Genomic DNA, 17617 nt, shown 5'->3' with positions numbered 1-17617 from the left:
TGTTACAACACATCATATTAGTTGTTCATAGTCCTGCTTCCTCTCCAACACCCACTCATTAATTCCCAAGGCATCATGGACTTGAATTGTGCCAGGCACCGTGCTGGTGCTGAGTGTCACAGTGCCATATTGGCCAGGTATGGTTCCTCTGTCATGGAATTTATAGTTTTATAAAGTCTTTCAATGCAGAAAATAGGTCTTATTTAATTGTATTCAAATAAACACAATAGACACTTAACAAATATTTATGAATCTTGATAGAAATTTTGTAGGGTATATATGTCACATTTTCCAAATTTTGGATGCTGTTGGAGATATATTCAATATATTGAATAAGGGATTATAGATCTAAAAGATTTTCAAATCTCGATTTTTCAACCTGGAATTGCAGTGAATAAGACTGAATTTTTAGAGATGTGATTTAAGAAACACTCAAGGTAGAAATGGCCCTGAGTAGGGCCTGGCCTGCAGCCAAGGGGAACTCAGGCCGCCTGGCATGGTTGGTCAGTGCCAGGGCTGGGCTAAGAAACCAAGAAACACCAGTATTTAAAAGATGATGGCATCTGAAACCCACAATGTTAAAAAGCAGAATTTTGAAATAATATTCAGGATCATTTAATTGATGGACCTAGGAAAAGGATTTCTAATTTCATTAATAAGAACAAGAAGGAAGTTAAGAAACCTCAACAGTTAGCTGCTTATATAAATAGAACAGTTGGACAAACTGTGAAAAGTCCAGATAAAACTAGGTAAGGTAACCTGGCCAGGCGCAGTGGCTCACGCCTGTAATCCCAGCACTTTGGGAGGCCAAGGCAGGTGGATCATGAGGTCAGGAGATCAAGACCATCCTGGCTAACACAGTGAAACCCTATCTCTACTAAAAATACAAAAAATTAGCCAGGTGTGGTGGCTGGCATCTGTAATCAGCCAGGGAGGCTGAGGCAGGAGAATGGCGTGAACCCAGGAGGCAGAGCTTGCAGCGAGCCGAGATCGCACCACTGTACTCCAGTCTGGACTACAGAGTGAGACTCTATCTCAAAACAAAAAACAAACAAACAAAAAAACTATTTAAGGTAATCTGTCATAGAAAGTTAGTTCATTATCCCTTTCCAAACCTCTGTTATAGGAAAAACAAAACAAACAAAAAAACACAGTCCCCTAGAAGTGGGGCTGTGACATGGCAAATAAAGAAAATGAACTGGTTTGTGCAGGCCACCTGCCTGAAAATTATGCCAGAGTAGGCAAATATACTTGCTTAACCCCAGTGATTCCAATTTCTCACAGATATAAAGCCCATCATCACAATACAGTCAGTATTTTTCTCAAGTTTCTCAGGATCATGAAACAAATGGCCCAAGTTTTGCTCAGCAGGAGTTTGAAATTGAATGTATCTTTAACTTTCTGGAGAAAGAAGTATACATGAATTTGCAGCTTGTTTGGTGAGAATAGAAGATCTTGGCATTGAGGTAGATTGCCTTCCTGTGCTCACCAGTAGTTTACAGGGAGAAAAACAATATATCTTACTTGAACGCTGGGTAGGCTCGTTGCCTCTAGTAAACTCACTATGTAAAAGCAAATTTGAAAAATACCTAACAATTGGTTTAAACTGGCTTCAAGCAGTCTTTAAAAGGTGGTGGTCAGAACTATTGTCCAAAACAGAAATTATAAATAATGGAAACATTCAGATTTTAAAACAACAGTTAAATGGATTGTGGGAACAGGAAAACCACCTTACTTTGGTTCCAGGATATACTGGTAATATAGCTAAGGAAGTAGATGCTTATTTATTACCAGTGAGAGATTTAATCTACTAAAGAGCATTTGTTTATTCAAAACATCCCTGGATTATACAATTTACAAGAAAAAAAAAAAAGATTTCTTCCGAGAGCTCTGAACTGTGGAAGAAATTAAAACCATTTTTTCTGGCCGGGCGCGGTGGCTCACGCCTGTAATCCCAGCACTTTGGGAGGCCGAGGCGGGTGGATCACGAGGTCAGGAGATCGAGACCATCCTGGCTAACACGGTGAAACCCCGTCTCTACTAAAAAATACTAAAAATTAGCCGGGCGTGGTGGCGGGCGCCTGTAGTCCCAGCTACTCGGGAGGCTGAGGCAGGAGAATGGCGTGAACCCAGGAGGCGGAGCTTGCAGTGAGCCGAGATCGCGCCACTGCACTCCAGCCTGGGCGACACAGCGAGACTCCGTCTCAAAAAAAAAAAAAAAAAACCATTTTTTCTTTTAAAAAGCCACATAATAAAACCACTAATGAAACCATAACAATCTACTTCACATAGAAGTGAAAAAATACCCAAAAGAAGCAGCTTCAACTTTAATGAGATGAAAGTACACTATGGAAAATGTTGGTCTTGCTGCATTTGGGGTTTATATAGTTGTTTGCTAACATTGTTTAAGAACTACTGGATCTTAATACAAGCCTGCATAAAAATATAATTTCTATTGTGCGAAAAACTAAGAGAGGGTGTATGGCTAGGAACCCTAAAGAGCAATCATCAGTAACTTTTTGAAGACTGTGTTTTATTGAAAAAACAAATATGTGTGACTATCTTTTTGTATTTAAAAGAATGAAAGTTTAAAACATAATGGCAAAAATCAATCTTAAATATTTTTGTCCATACTGAGATACTGTGTATGTGAAATGCCTATGATACCAGTATCTGTTTTAAAAAATTAAAACCAACTATGCTTCTGTTACGACGAAATCATTAAATTAAATCAGGGGTTTATATTCATGTGGAGTGTTGTTGAAACGTATTCCATACCATTTTTAAAACTTGAAAATATCTGACCTTTTTGCCAGAATCATCATGTCTATGTGCTCTCCCTCTCATAAGCGGTTTGAATGTGTGGCCGCTGAACAGACGAGCCACACCACTGTTGTACATCCTGTGAGAGGGATCAGGGAACTCTCCCATTTCATTAATACCTTTGTGCATCAGGTATGGGTTCTTAAAGCAACATGATTCCTGGAGGGGTTAGTGCATAATTCAGTTTAATTTAACTATACATGTTCCAATAAGTAAAGTTCTTTAAAATTATGAGACTAACTGTTTCCTATTGCTGGAAGAATTATGAGACAAGGTGTATCTCTGAATTCTTCAAAATGTGAGGGTTTTTCATAATGACAGTCTTAGAAAGGTTATTTCTTTCACACACTGCACTTTAAGTTTGGAGTTTGATGAGAATCTCAAAGTATGGAAGGAGTTGTATTCTGTACATTTGAAATTAAGATGTCATTAGTCAATCCATCTTTGTATAGGTTGCTTGCAATAATCTTGACATTTGAATTTCTGATTGTATAGATTTTTTTAAATCTTTATTTTAATATGATGGTTTAAGTATCAATATATTTTATGTATTACCTATGATTATAAATTAGCATTTAGAAAAAATCTAGCAGCCAAGAATTTCTTAAACTAATGTTAAGTAAAGTGACATCGTTTATATCTTTTTTTTTTTTTTTGAGATGGAGTCTCGCTCTGTTGCCCAGGCTGGAGTCCAGTGGCACATTCTCAGCTCACTGCAACCACCACCTCCCAGGTTCAAGCGATTCTCCTGCCTCAGCCTCCTGAGTAGCTGGGATTACAGGCCTGTGCCCCCACACTCGGCTAATTTTTGTATTTTCAGTAGAGTCGGGGTTTCAACATGTTGGTCAGGCTGGTCTCGAACTCCTGACCTCGTGATTTGCCCGGCTTGGCCTCCCAAAGTGCTGGGATTATAGGAATGGGCCACTGCGCCTGGCCTTGTTTATGTCTTTTAAAACTTTGAGACAATCCTTTAAAACCTTGTTAACACCAATATTAAAGAAAAATACTAACAATTAATAAGTGAATTTGAAGACATAAGCTGGTCCCTAATCACTGCCTAAATGTAAGGCCAATATATGAGCCTTAAAAATCCCTTTACATAAAAACTAACCTTAAACCACTCACAACCAAAGCGTACGCCTCAAGAATACTAAATTTCGATAGTTTCCGTCAATATGCTTTCTTTAAACTAGCTTGTGTTTTTTGCTTTCTGCTGCTATTTTTTTGTTTTGTTTAGACTTTTTTTTCTCTCTTCCTCCTGAGAGAAGGATAGAATGATGGGAGAGCTGGAAATTCTCTGGGTTACAGGATAAATCCCTCTTGGCTGCATGTGACTACCTCATTGAGCAGCTGGGAATACTGTAAAGCAATGCTCAGCACTCACTCTCATAGTCTTTTATGTAATATAATATATATTTTTAAAATTGATTGTAATTTTTTTTAGCACTTTGGGGGCTGCTGGTGGTCTCTTTTTCAGGCTAAATAGACCAACTGCTGCTGCTAAAAGAGTTTATTCGACCACCCACACTCGGAAGCACAACCTCCTTCTCCCTGTGTTTCCCTGAAGTAGCAGTCAGCAAGGCCTGTGCAGTAATGACTGTGAGCAGCCTTCAGGCTCAGAAAAATGTCACAGCTTGATCCCTAGAGCCTCCAGTGCCCCCATTCAATCAGTGCTCAACTGCATGACGCACCCTGGAACTTAAAATGAAAGCCCTGGATTCATGGCCAAAAATACAAACTCCCTCCTGGCTCTTCCTGTGGGAGTTATTGAAGTTCTTGGTTAGCTCACCAACGGTTACCTGCACTTTCCTTCTGTCCCAGATAGCAAGGAAAAAAAGGCACAACTGTAACATTTTCTGCACAAAGGCCTCAGCTGGGACGCAGAAGGACTTAAAAACAGCAGGCATATGCGTTTTAAAACAACATTTTGACAGATAAAGTCAAGTGATAAAATATAGTGAACTTATAATTACCCCTGCTATTGGAGGCAAGCAAAGAAGGTGATAGGCCAAAACAGGCATATGCCAACTCATGAAATTTCATTTTATTTTCCTCTGAAACTACAGAATTTGAGTGTTGTGTGTGTGTGTGTTTCCAATTATGGTAAGGGGTGATAATTTTCAGGCCCAGATAAATACAGAAGAATGGGAAAAGCAACAATAAATTAAAATTGTGCTATAAATATTTCCATACCGCTCTGCGGCAAGAGGCACATACACTTGCTCAAGGAGTATTTACATACAAAATATTGGATGGCCTATGAGCATCTACGTGAGAGATGCCTGATAGAAAATGGACCAGGAGCTTTTGGGCGCAGGAAGATAGTGTAATAAATACTTGTAGAAATTTACATCCATAATAAAATTTTGATGACTATACAACCTTATTATCACTGGCACCCCAGGAACTTCTTATATTCTGAGTTTGTTTTCCCAACAGTCTCATTTTCTAAACTTTCAAACTTTGTTGTTACTTTGATTGATGGAAGTAAGAGTTCAGAAAGAATTAAACCATTTCTATTACTTGCTACCATATTTTGAAATGATTTTCTCCATAGCACAAAACAGCAAATTTAATACATGTGATGTACAAGCAGAGATACATCTTTTAGCATACATACCAAATCTTGGCTCACAATTATTTTAGTTGATAATTTAAATTTATCTTAGACCTCAAAGACCAATACCTGTTAATTATTCCATAAATTATAAGATTCAGTTATGCAAGCACACTGAAGGTCTTATTTATTTATTTATTTATTTATTTATTTATTTATTTATTGAGACAGAGTCTCGCTCTGTCGCCCAGGCTGGAGTGCAGTGGCGCGATCTCGGCTCACTGCAAGGGCCACCTCCCGGGTTCACTCCACGCTCCTGCCTCAGCCTCCTGAGTAGCTGGGACTACAGGCGCCTGTCACCACGCCTGGCTATTTTTTTTTTGTATTTTTAGTAGAAACGGGTTTTCCCCGTGTTAGCCAGGATGGTCTCCATCTCCTGACCTCGTGATCCGCCTGCCTCGGCCTCCCAAAGTGCTGGAATTACAGGCGTGAGCCACCGCACCTGGCCAGGTCTTATTAATTTAAAATCAGATTCACACCTGTTTTTGCATATGAACGTTTGTGCAGTAATTTGAGTCCATAATAACTGACTTTATGTTACCTTTATAAATTTATAAATGACTATTTCTTTGTGAAATATGGCTTATTTCTTGATTAGGGAGACTAACAAAAGTTCAGCGAATCTGAAGATCCTATTGATAGGTGTGTCCATCATTTCTGAGGAAACCGGCATGCTGGGAAGTAAAAAATGTCCCCAAGCTAAAGAATCTTTATTCAAATAGCTGAGCAGAGATGGACATGTTAATGAATCACTTTTCTCAAAATTTTATTCAAAAAATTATACATTTTTGGCCAGGCGCAGTGGCTCACGCCTGTAATCCCAGCACTCTGGGAGGCCGAGATGGGCAGATCACGAGGTCAGGAGATCGAGACCATCCTGGCTAACACGGTGAAACCCCGTCTCCACTAAAAATACAAAAAATTAGCCAGGCTTGGTGGCGGGTGCCGGTAGTCCCAGCTACTCGGGAGGCTGAGGCAGGAGAATGGCATGAACCCGGGAGGCGGAGCTTGCAGTGAGCTGAGATTGCGCCACTGCACTCCAGTCTGGGCAACAGGGCGAGAGACTGCGTCTCAAAAAAACAAAAAACAAAAAACAAAAAACATACATTTTTAAAAGCAAATAATATGATTAATCATATTGATTTACATAAAAATATAGCATTTTGGCCAGGCACGGTGGCTCACGCCTGTAATCCCAGCACTTTGGGAGGCCGAGGCGGGCAGATGACGAGCTCAGGAGATTGAGACAATCCTGGCTAACATGGTGAAACCCTGTCTTTACTAAAAATACAAAAAATTAGCTGGGCGTGGTGGCATGCACCTGTAGTCCCAGCAATTCAGGAGGCTGAGGCAGGAGAATCGCTTGAACCCGGGAGGTGGAGGTTGCAGTGAGCCGAGATGGTGGCACTGCACTCCAGCCTGGGTGACAGAGTGAGACTCCATCTAAAAAAAAAATGCTATATATATAGCATTTTATTAGATAGAAAATAAAATTTGTTTCTTTTGACTCTATTAACCTTATTCAGGTGGGAGTGAAAAATTGTCTCTCATTAGAAACATGAGTCAGTTATAAAACTGACAAAATGGTTTAAGGAGAAATTAGAGAAGCAGAAGGTGGTAATCGATTTTTAATGAGGCTTTGTAGTATAAGATTTGACGTAGCTTTTATTTTAATTATTTCTTCCTCTTATTCATGCCATAAAAGATTGTGTATTCAAAAACAGTAAGGGGCAGCAGCATGAGAATTGTTTTGTGAAGAATAATTGTGTGGTCTTCTAACAAAATTTTGCAAAACATTGCTAACTCTTCTCCCAGAGTTTTGAGAAGAGAGTGATATATTTGTGATGCAGAACTATGAAAGATGATAAAAGTAATAAAATGCCACCTGCATTGTATGAATGTTTTCTGTGAGAATCTAAGTTTGCACGTATCATCATCATAATCATCATCATAAGTCTATTTATCAAATACTTACCATGAGACAGATTTTTTTAAACCAGAATCTTATCTTATTTAGTTTTCTTTATAGAGCAAATATATCAATTTAGATCTTATGTGAATTCTTAGATCCTTGGATCTTACATACAGTATATTAACAATGTCCAGAAGACCAACTTGTGGTGAAAAAAAAAGGTCAGAATATAGTATTCATTCCTATATACAATATGAAGCAACATTTATTTTCTGTGTATTTTTCATATAAATATAAATAATTAGTTCCATGTTATGCATACTTTGGGTACAGAAGTAGCTTCTTTGTTACTTAATACCAAGTTATAGCAGCCACATTATAAGAATATCATCTCTGCATCAAGCAATATGAAAGTACCTACCCTGGAAAGTGAAATCCTCTGGGATGAAATTGTCTGGGACCCATTGGTAATAACCATTCCAGGATATCAGCTGAAAAGTTTAGAAAAAAGATAAACCCCAACTGAATTATGATGCAGAAAGTGCAGAGCAGAAACGTTCTTGGAGTGGTTTTTGTTTTGGGCTTCCGTGGTAGGCAGAATGATAGCTCTCTAAAGATGCTCATGTTCTTATCCCTAAAACCTATGTTACCTTACAATGCTAAAGAGGCTTTCAGATGCGGTTAAGTTAAAGATTTTGAGATGGGGGAGAGTAGCCTGAATTACCTAGGTGGGTCCTATGTAATCACAAGGGTCCTTGTAAGAGAGAGGTCAGAGTTAGAGAATGAGGTATGAGGATGGAAGCAGCGGTCAGAGTGCAGGAAGGAATGGAAATGCAGGCAACGTCTAGAAGCTGGAAAAGTCAAAGAAACAGGCAAACGCCTCTTAAAGCTTCCAGAAAAAATATTGCTCTACCATCCTGCTTTCAGACTTCTGATATGCAGAACTGTAAGATAATATACTCAAGTTGTTTTAGGCTACTAAGTTTGTGGCAATTTGTTATAGTAGGAATGGAAAACTAATACAGGCTTCACACTCAGAAAGATTCTCATTTAGACTATAATCTCCAAATTAATTATACGTACATAGTTAGAAATACAATGACATGACTGAAAAATGAAGGCCCTGTTCATTCAAATTTATATCCCATTACTAGACCCCCAGCACTATGACTTTTTAAATAAATCCTTTGTCTTGTGAATAAATAAATGTGTTGTAAATGTTTAAAGCATAATTTTGCTAAATGTATACCACAATTTTATAACTTCATTTTGGCATGCCATTACTTTAAAAAAAATAGACTTAAAATACTTTTATGTTCAAGGGTGCAAATGCAGGTTTGTTACATAGATAAACTTGTGTCATTGTATAGATTATTTCATCACACAGATATTAAGCCTGGTACCCATTAGTTGTTTTTCTTGATCCTCTCCCTACTTTCACCCTCCATCCTCCAAAAGGCCCCAGTGTGTGTAGTTTCTTCTATGTGTCCATGTGTTCTCATCATTTAGCTCCCATTTGTGAGAACATGTGGTAATTGGTTTTCTGTTCCTGTGTTAGTTTGCTAAGAATAATGGCCTCCAGACCATGAGCCAGATATTGTTAAATATCCGTTACAAACATGAACTTAATGCCTTGAAATAGGTGCTATTATTATCACCATTCCCATCATATATACGGTTAAACTAAGGTCCACAGAGTTTAGAAGCTTGCTCCACATCACTTAGACAGGAAGTAGGAGAGCCAGGAATCCAAATCAGGCAGACTGCTCCAGAGTGCATGTACTTAACTACCATGATGTTTCTTCTGCTTCATGAATTTAAATAAGAAACAGGAAAATTGCTCATTGCCAACCCTTTAAAACTGAAGCAGTGGGTTTGCCACCTACTGTCCCCTTTCAACACTTGGTACAGTTTTGATCTTTTGAGAGAGTTCAGCCAGTGTGGTACAAGACTAATATCTTATCACTTTGTTTGTGCTTGTGAAGGAAGATTATAGAATTCAGACTAAATAAAAGAGAATCAAATATTCATTTCTCGCTTTCATCAAATAAGAAATGATTATTAGATTGTCTTATATTTGCAGTCTCTTTTATTTACTCACAAAAAGTTATGAGTAAATTTGTAGGGTTGATGGTTCATAATAATGAATTTCCCAAAATGTCCATTTTTCTTGGGAGGCAGCGTGGTATAATAAATAAGCTGTTTGGAGCATGATTGATATGAGGTAGAATCCCTATCTGGCCATGTCCTCCCTGTGTGTATTTGGGCATGTTTTCTAAACTTTTGTAGGTACAGTTTCCTCTTTTATAAACTGAAGATACACATCATTAAACTGAAGATAAGCATCATTCTCACATGGTGATAGAAAGGATAAAATGGAGTGAACGCATTGCCCTCAAGAAGTCTTATATGTTCTTCCTCTTAACTTGTGTTTCTTAGAACAGTGTTGTTCAAGCCTGGTTGCTCATCAAAACCTGTATGGAGCTTCTAAATACCAAATGCCTGGGTCCTAACCATGAAATTTCAGAGTATCAGTTAAGAATTTAAAACACTTGCTTTACATAAAGTGCCCAATTTTCTCTGGAGCTGATGAGACGTCACAGGACAATGGATTTCCATTCAAGTCCTCTCAATCATTTCTCACTTTGGAGAAAAAGCAGCAGCTAATGCTGTGTGACCAGAATAATGTATTCCTCAAATGACCACTGGCCGGGCACAGCGCTCATGCCTGTAATCCCAGCACTTTGGGAGGCCGAGGCAGGCGGATCACGAGGTCAGGAGATCGAGACCATCCTGGCTAACACGGTGAAAACCTCTCTCTACTAAAAATACAAAAAAATTAGCTGGGCATGGTGGCAGGCGCCTGCAGTCCCAGCTACTCGGAAGGCTGAGGCAGGAGAATGGCATGAACCTGGGAGGCAGGCTCACAAGTTCATGAGATAAAAAATAATTGGTGTTTTAAATCACAAAGTTTTCAGGTGTTTGTTGCATAACAAAGCCTATATGGGAAAAAAATTCTTGAATTTTCTAATCATTATCATTGCTTTAGTGAAGGGAACTGTGCCTCAGGTTGTTCTGATGATAATCCAAACCTCATTTCCAGATAATTGTAATTTACTTATCTGTTTAGTACATGTCATGAAGAATTTGTTGTTGGTCAGAAAGAGATCTGGCCTTTGCCTCACATTCTGGGAAGTAATCAACATCATACACTTCTGTCATCAAAGGAGGGTTTGTTTAGACCAAGGGTTGGCCATACCAGATATTAGGATGGGATGAGGCTTGCAACACGTAAGTTTTAGGACATGAAATGATGAGGCCAGAAACACTAACCATGTGATTAAGAAGTTGGGGGGTGTCTTTGGGTCATATGATAATCTGCTGACTTCAATATTGAATTCAATCATGTGGATAATCACTCAATCATACATATGTAATTAATCCCCCCTCAAAATCTCCAAATACCTTATCTCTGGTGAGCTTCTCTTGTTGGCAGCACTACATGTATATTGTCATATATTAGTTCTGGAAAGACAATGTGTCTTGAGGACAACAGAATCTTCATATTTAGAACCCTTCCAGGCTTTGCCCTGAACAACTCTTTCTTCGGTTGATTTTAATTTGTATTTTTTCCTGATACTAAAGTAAAATCATGGCTAAAATAACTTTTAATGGGTTTTGTGAAGGCTTCTAGCAAATCATCAAAACTTAGGATGGTTTTAGAAATTTCCCAAACCTACAGTTTGTGTCACACATCTTGAATAGACCTGGCAATGCCCTCAAACTTTGAAGTTTGTCTAACTCTAGGTAGCTGGCACCAGGAGTGGAGTGGATGTTTCCAAGAATGACCCTGACTCACTGAAACATGTGGTTTGAAAAAAGAATGAATAAGTGGTAAGAGGATAAATGATTTTTCGATGGTCATGGGGTTACCAATAGTATGGAGCTGCAGATGTGTTGTGATCAATTAATGAAAGCAAAAGTTACCAATAGAGTTAAGGAATAATGGATCAAACTCTTGAAGAGTTTGAATGCATAATGGCATGCAAAGTAGTAAGAAATAAACTAAATCTACAATTTCTTGGTTATTGATATCTGTAATAGCTAAAATTAAAGAAAGGGAAAAAATTGAAGTGGATACTGATACTGGGCCAAGCTTGGATTCTGGCTGGTTCAAGTTACAGCTTCTTGCCTCAACTCTCCTACCAATAAATAAACTTAAAATAAAAATAAAAACAAAAAATATATTAAGGTAAATGCTCACTTTGCACCTGGCTTATATCTTTACCAGTCTGAATCATAACTTACAGGCCCCTACCAAGGGGTAAAGTTAAAATAAAATCATATGTATGAGTAAAATGATTAGAGGGTGGGAAAGAGACATTTCTGGGACTCTGTGGCATGGGAACTCTATGTACTATGATTCCAAAAGAAAATGAAAATGAATATTATCTCAGGGACTAGGAAATACCATCAAACATATCTACATAAACATAATGTTAAACTCAAAGAACATGAAAGAGAAAGATCAGAAAATATTTGAAGAAATAATTGCTTAAATCTTTCTAAGTTTGATACAAGACATTAATCTACACATCTAAAAAATCTCACTAGATTCCAAGAGATCCACACCTAGATATATCATAATAAAATGGTTAAAAGCCAAACAAAAAGACTAATTTGAAAGTTGCAAGAGAGAAGGGACTCATAACTTATAAAAAATCCTCAGTAAGATCAACAATTGATTTATCATCAGAAACATTATAGCCAGAAGGCAGTAGGATGACATATTCAAAGTGCTAGAAAATTAAAAAGCTATCAGCAAAGAATTCTATATTGACAAAACTATCCTCCAAAAAAAATTTAAATAATTTTTAACATAATTAGCCTTAAAATCACATAAAATATGCTGCTAGCAAATAGACATACTAAAGAAAATCCTATCCTTCAGGGTGAAATGGAAGACCATTAGACAATAACTTGAACCTATTTGAAGAAATGAAGAGCATCAGTTAAGGTAACTACATCAGTTACACAAAAGATAGTATAAATATATTTATCTTTTGTAACATTCCCTTCTGATTTAAAAGACAACTTTAGAAAGCAATAATTAAAAGTTTATGTTTTTTGGCACAAAATATATAAAGATATAATGTATGACAACTAGAGAAAAGGAGGGCTGACACTATAAAACAGTATATAATGTTTTTATACTTTATTGAAGTTAAACTGGTATTAATCTGAACTAGATTGTTCTAAGTTAAAATACAAATTATATTTACCAGGGCAAGCACAAAGAAACAACTAAAACATATAATGAAAACTATAATAAAGCTTTAAAAAGTAGAAAAATTATTTAACACACACACAAAAAGGCAGCAATAGAATCAAGGAACAAAAAAAAATAAGACATACAGAAAACAAAAATAACAGGTAAATCCAATTTTATGAGCAATTACATTAAATGAAAATGGATTCATTATTACAATTGAAAGCTAGAAATTGGCAGAAGTTTTTTTTTTTTTAAAAACTAACTATATACTGTCTAAAAGAGACAATTTAGATTCAAAGACGTAAGTAAACCTAAAGTAAAAGGATGAGAAAAAATATACTCTGCAAATAGTAAACAAAAATAACTAAAAAGAGAGCTAGAGTGGCTATAGAAAATAGGCTTTAAAGTGAAAATTGTTATTAGTAAATAAGGATATTTTGTAATAATAAATGGGCTAAACCATCAAATGCTTACAAAAATTATAAACATATATGCATCTGACAACAGATCCCCAAAATACATGAAAGAAAAATTTTTCAGAATCAAGGGAGATTTAGAATATTTAACAATAACAATGGGAGACTTCAGTACTCCACTTCCAATATTGGATAGAAAAAGGAAGATGATTAACACTACACAGAAAACTTAAACAGTACTACCAGCCAACTACACCTCCCAGACATTTATAGAACAATCCACCCAAAAACAGCAGGATATGCATTCTTCCCAAGTACAAATGAAACATTTACACAGATAGGCCAAGTTTAGTTAAAAAAATAAGCTTGGCAATTTAAAAGAGTAAGTATCATATAAAGTATGTTTTCTGATTACAATGGGATTAAATTAGTAATCAATAGTAGATGAAAATTGGGAAATTCACAAATATGTAAAAATTAAAACTCTTAAATAGCCAATGATTGAAAGAATAAATCATAGATGAATTAAAAATACATTGAGATAAGTGAAACAAAAACCTATCATATCATATCTTATGGAATATAATCTAAAAAATTGCCTTGGGGGAAATTTATATATATAATGATATATAATTAAAAAAGAAAAAACCTCATATCAATGAACTAGCATTTTACCTTAAAAAATCAGAAAACAATTGAGCAAACTAAAGCCTTGATATGGTTTGGCTGTGTCCCCACCCAACATCTCATCTTGAATTGTAATCCCCATAATCCCAATAATTCCCACGTGTCAAGGGCGGGACCAGGTGGAGGTAATTAGATCATAGGAGTAGTTTCTCCCATGCTGTTCTTGTGCTAGTGGGTGAGTCTCACAAGATCTGATCTTATAAGCATCTGGCATTTCCCCTGCTTACACTCACTCTGTCCTGCATCCCTCTGAAGAAGATGCCTGCTTCTCCTTTGCCTTCTGCCATGATTCTAAGTTTCCTGAGGCCTCTCTAGCCATGTGGAATTGTGAGTCAGTTAAACCTCTTTTCTTTATAAATTACCCTGTCTCAGTTGTTTCTTCATAGCAGTGTGAGAACAGACTAATACAATAAGTTGTTACCAAGTGGGGTGCTGTTATAAAGAAACCTGAAAATGTGGAAGCAACTTTGGAACTGGTAACAGGTAGAGGTTCAATCAGCTTGGAGGGCTCCGAAGAAGACAGGAAAATGTAGGAAAGTTTGGAACTTCCTAGAGACTTGTTGAATGGCTTTGACCAAAATGCAGATAGTGATATGGACAATAAAGTCTAGGCTGAGGTGGTCTCATATGGAGATGTGGAACTTGTTGGGAACTGGAGTAAAGGTCACTCTTGCTATGCTTTTGCAAGGAGACTGGTGGCATTGTGCCCCTGACTTAGAGATTTGTGGAACTTTGAACTTGAGAGAGAAGATTTAGGGTATCTGGTGGAAGAAATTTCTAAGCAGCAAAGCGTTTGAGAGTAATCAGCACATAAAAGTTTGGAAAATTTGTACCTGATGATGCGGTAGAAAAAGAAAAACCCACTTTCTGGGGAGAAATTCAAGCCCACTGCAGAAATGTGTATAATGAGGAGTCAAATGTTAGTCACCAAGACAATGGAGAAAATATCTCCAGGGCATGTCAGAGATCTTCAAGGCAGCCTCTCCCATCACAGGCCTGGAGGCCTAGGAGGAAAAAATGGTTTCATGGGCTAGGTCCAGGGCCCCCCTGCTCTCTGCAGCCTTGGGACATGGTGTCCTGTATCCCAGCTGCTTCAGCTCCAGCCATGGTTAAAAGGAGCCAAGGTACAACTCAGGCCATTTCTTCAGAGTATGTACGTCCCAAGCCTTGGTGGGTTCCACATGGTCTTGATCCTGTGTGTGCACAGAAGCCAAGAATTTAGGTTTAGGAACCTCAGGCTAGATCAGAGGATGTATGGAAATGCCTGGATGTCCAGGCAGAAGGCTGCTACAGAGGCAAAGCCCTCATGGCGAACCTCTGTTAGGGCAGTTCAGAAGTGAAATGTGGAATTTTAGCCCTCACACAGAGTCCACACTGTGACACTGCCTAGTGGAAATGTAAGAAGAGGGTCACTGTCCTCCAGATCTCAGAATGGTAGATCCACTGACAGCTTGCACCATGCACCAGGAAAAACCACGGACACTCAATCCCAACCCATGAAAGTGGGTGGGAGGTTGGCTGTACCCTGCAAAGCCACAGGGGTGGAGCTGCCCATGCTGTGGGAACTCACATCTTGCATCAGCATGACCTGGATGACATGGAGTCAAAGGAGATCATTTTGGAACTTCAAGGTTTAATGACTGCCCTATTGGATTTTAGACTTGCATGGGGCCTGTATTCCCATTTTTTTTTTTTTTTGGCCAATTTCTCCCATTTGGCATGGGTGTATTTATGCAATGCCTGGACCCCCCTTGTATCTAGGAAGTAATTAACCTGCTTTTGATTTTATAGGCTCATAGGTGGAAGGGACTTGACTAGTCTCAGATGAGAATTTGGCCTTGGCCTTTTTGGTAAATGCTGTAATGAGTTAAGACTTTGGGGGACTGATGGAAGTGCATAATTGTGTTTTAAAATGTGAGGACATGAGATTTGGGAGGGGCCAGGCATAGAATGATATGGCTTAGTTGTGTCCCCACCAAAAATCTCATCTGGAATTGTAATCCCAATATTCCCAGTAATCCCCACATGTCAAGGGCAGGACCAGGTAGAGGTAACTGGATGATGGGAGTGGTTTCCTCCCTGCTGGTCTCATGATAGTGAGTGAGTCTCACAAAATCTGATGGTTTTGTAAGCATCTGGCATTTCCCTTGCTTGCATTCCCTCCATCCTACCAACCTCTGAAGAAGATGCCTGCTTCTCCTTTGCCTTCTGCCATGACTGTAAATTTCCTGAGGCCTCCCCAGCTATGTGGAAATGTGAGTCAATTAAACCTATTTTCTTTTTAAATTACCAATTCTTGGCTATTTCTTCAGAGCAGTGTGAGAATGGACTCATATAAACTTGCATAAGCACAAGTAAGTACTTAATCATGATTACAGCAGAAACAAGTAAATAAGAGAAGAGAAAAACAATATAGAAAAGCAACAAAACCCAAAGTTGGATACTTGAGATGATCAACAAAATTGATAAAACTTTTGCTAGAATAATCAAGAAAAAAATCAGAAGGTTCAAATTATTAAAAGCCAAACTGAAAGAAGAGATAGTACTACTAACCTTACACAAATAAAAAGGATTATAATGAAATACTATGAAAAACTATTTACTAGAAAATTAGTCAAATAAATCAGATGAAATAGAAAAAAATTATACAAAGATGTACACTACCAAAATTGACTTAAGAAGAAACAGAAGATCTGAATAGGCCGATAGCAAATAAAGAGATGGGATTTTGGTATAAAAACTTCACATAAAGAAAAATCCCAAAACAATATGACTTCTCTGGTGAATTCTACCAAATATTTAAAGAAGTGCTAATACCAACCCTTCATAAACTCTTCCAAAAAATAGAAGAGTATGAATACTTCCTCACTCAATATATAAAGTCTTTATTATCCTGCAACCAAATCTTGACAAAGATATCACAATAAAAGAAAACTATAGACCAGTTACTTTTATGAATATACATGCAAATTTCTTCAACAATATACTGGTAAACTCAATCCAGCAATATAGAAAAAGTACCATACAACATAACCAAGTACAATTAATTACAGCAATATAAGATTGGTTCAACATACTAAAAATCAATCAGTGTAATACCTCACGTACGATGTTAAAGAATAAAGGTCAAAACCTTCACTATTTTCTCAAAAGATGCAGAATAATCACTTGACAAATCCAACACCCTTTCATGATAAAATAGTCAACAAACCATGAATACATGGGAACTTCCTCAATCTGATAAACATGTCTACAAAAAAATTCAGAGTTAACATCATATTTAATGGTGGAAGACTCAAAGTATTTTACTTAAGATCAGGAAATAGACAAGAATATCCACTGTTATTACTTCTATTCCACATTGTGCTAGAGGTTTTATAAAGGACATTTGATGAAAAAAGGCATACAAATTGGAATGTGAAAAATATAAAACTCTTGTCTACTTGTAGACAATATTATTTGTGTACAGAAAATCCTAAGAAATCAACAGCAGACTGTAGGTGCTAGTAAACAAGCTCAGAAAATTTTCAGGATTCAAGGTCCATATACAAAAATTGATTGTATATTTATAGACCAGAAATGAACAATGTAAAAATGAAATAAAGACAATAATTTGTTTTAAAATAGTTTTAAAAATAAAAGTGCTTAGGAATAATTTAACAAATGAAGTGAATAAGTTATACACTGAAAATGGCAAAGCATAGTTGAAGAAAGTTAAAGAAGACCTGACTAAATGGAATTGCATCCCTAGCACAAGGATTAATAGACTTTATTACTTAAGGAGTAAAACTCCTCAAGTTAATCTATATACATAATGTAATCCCTATCAAAATCCCAGCTGTATTTCTTTAGAAATTTACAAGCTGATCCTAAAATTTATATGGAAATGG

The 17617-nt window shown here is 37.2% G+C and overlaps 1 pseudogene; it reads left to right on the top strand.

The window, feature by feature from the left end:
• Nucleotides 1-556: 556 nt before the first annotated feature.
• LOC101128818 (KATNB1-like protein 1) lies at nucleotides 557-9899 on the top strand (annotated as a pseudogene).
• The last annotated feature ends 7718 nt before the right edge of the window (nucleotides 9900-17617 follow it).

Source organism: Gorilla gorilla, chromosome 19 (genome assembly GCF_029281585.2).
Source record: "Gorilla gorilla gorilla isolate KB3781 chromosome 19, NHGRI_mGorGor1-v2.1_pri, whole genome shotgun sequence".
NCBI classification, from domain to species: domain Eukaryota; kingdom Metazoa; phylum Chordata; class Mammalia; order Primates; family Hominidae; genus Gorilla; species Gorilla gorilla.
The sequence above is the reverse complement of the archived record's forward strand: the minus strand, read 5'-3'. Positions and strand labels throughout refer to the sequence as shown.